This window comes from Alligator sinensis, unplaced genomic scaffold (genome assembly GCF_000455745.1).
Source record: "Alligator sinensis unplaced genomic scaffold, ASM45574v1 scaffold601_1, whole genome shotgun sequence".
Taxonomy (NCBI): domain Eukaryota; kingdom Metazoa; phylum Chordata; order Crocodylia; family Alligatoridae; genus Alligator; species Alligator sinensis.
Genome location: NW_005841905.1, coordinates 4,135,986 through 4,138,207, shown reverse-complemented (window position 1 = coordinate 4,138,207; position 2,222 = coordinate 4,135,986).

The window sequence follows — 2,222 nt, the reverse complement described above, 5'->3', positions numbered from 1 at the left end:
TTGGCCTCGCCTGCCATGACTTTGCTGTTAACTATCAAGAGAGGGGTTCAGTGAAGATCTTCCCAGAGGGGCTTCCCGACAATGGCTGTACTCACGGTTGCTTGGTGCAATGTTCCATGGGGCTCAACCTCCCCTACACCCCATCCACTCGCCAACAAGTTACGTGATGGTCTGACGTTGGCCTTGGTCTGACGGGCTTGCCCGCAGTCTGCTTCAGGGGAAGGGAAGAGCACTCGGCTGAATGGCTCAGCTGGCTCGTGTCCCTCAGGTCTTGATGCCCAGACCCTTTCTCCCTATCCCTGGGACTTTCCTCCTTTCCTCTTTTTTCTTTCCTTCTGTAGTCTTCAAAAAAATATTCTTCGGGAAAGGAGCAGGATTTGGAGCCGCCTCCTCTTTCCCAGTTGTCTACAGGGGGCTCAAAACCCCTCCCCTGCTCTGCCTCTTCCAGGGGGGGCACCTGCCTCTCCTGGTCAGGGTCCCACAGGGAGGTGCAGTGATTCCCCTGCTCTGTCTCCGGCGGGGGCTCAAAGTTTTCCCCTGTGCTGCTTGCCGGTGTTGTGCCGGCTGCGCTGTGCCTCTCCCCGGTGGGAGCCTCAGCACACCGGGTGTACTGCCCACCAAATCTCTCTCCCTCTGGCTCCTCCTCCTCCCTACAGGTTCCATCAGGGCTTTTAAACTTCCCTGTGGCTGCTGCTGTGGTCCTGGCTCCTGTGCTGCCGGACCAACCGGAAGTAAATTCCCCCCTCGGTGGGTCTGTTTCTGGGTTTTGGGCCCCCGGTGTTTACCCTCACCTCCTTTAGAGCCTGTGGGGGCATGTCGCCACCACAACAACCAATATGTAAGAAACTAGAACATAATTAGGAAGTAAAATACAGTTAAAAAGGATTTGTCAAGAACTGATTACATCATATCTGGCATCACACCACACTAATTTCTTTTTCTTATGTGGGTAAATAACAGTGGATAATAGATAAACAGTAAAAGTAAATGATATATTTTTAATTTAGCTTTTTGAGAGTCTCACAAGACACTTCCATAAGCAAAGTAATGAAACACAATATAGACGTCCTCATGATGGGTGAGTGCACAATATCCTTTGAAGAGTGGCAGAAGGCAGAGAGGAGTAATAGCATGGAGATTAACACATTCAGGAAGTCAGAAGCTTTCTTGGCTATAGCCTACTTTAGATGGTTTGGAGACTGGTTATCTATGGTTCACTATTAAAGTGGGAGAGTATTTCAAATGGAGTCCCACATAGATGTGTCGTCAGCCCAAATCTAATCAATATTTTTATTAATGACTTGGAAGACAGAATAGAGAGTACACTTTTAAGATCTGGAGTACACCAAGCTGGAGGAGGTTTTAGGTAGTTTGGAGAATGAGGCAAACATTCAAAATGACAAATTATAGGAGTGTTCTGAAATCAACAAGATTAAATTCAATAAATACAACTGCAAAGTGGTATACTTTAGAAGGAATAATCAAATACACAGAGGCAACATGGAGAATACCTTACTACGTAGCACTATGGCAGAAGAAAAATCAGGGGATTATAGTGGATCAAAAACTAAATGGTGCTGTGTCAAAACAAGGACAATATCATCCCAGGTTTTATTAGCAAGAGTGTTGTATGGAAAATAAGGGAAATAATTTTTTCTATTCTCCATGGCACTAGACTACTGTGCCCAATTTTGGGAGTATTGTGGGAGTACTGTGTCCAATTTTGGGTACCTAACTTCAAGAAAAATAGAGAAAACTGGAGACAGTTTAGAGGAAAGCAACAAGAAATATAAGAGGTTTAGAAAAAGGCTATCAGGACAAGATTTAGGATTTGGGATTTGTTTAGTTTACAAAAGAGAAGACTGAAGTGAGACATAGCAGTCTTTGACTATCTAAAACTTTTTTTTTAAAGATGATGGCAATCAGTTCTTCTCCAAAACCACTTGTGAAAGGACAAAGATAAATCAGATTAATTTGCAGCAAAAAGTATTTAGGTTGTTTATTAGGAAAAATTCTCCTATCTGTTAGGGTGGTGAAAGGCTGGAGTAGGAATGTTGTGAAACTCCTTCTTTGAGGTTTTTAAGAACAGGTTAGACAGTCAGCTGTTGGGGATTGTTGACATGTTTTCTCCTTCAGTTCAGGGGATTGGACTAGATCAGGAGTCAGCAACCTCAGGCCAGATCTGGCCCATGGAACCATTGGATCTGGCCCATAGAGCTGGG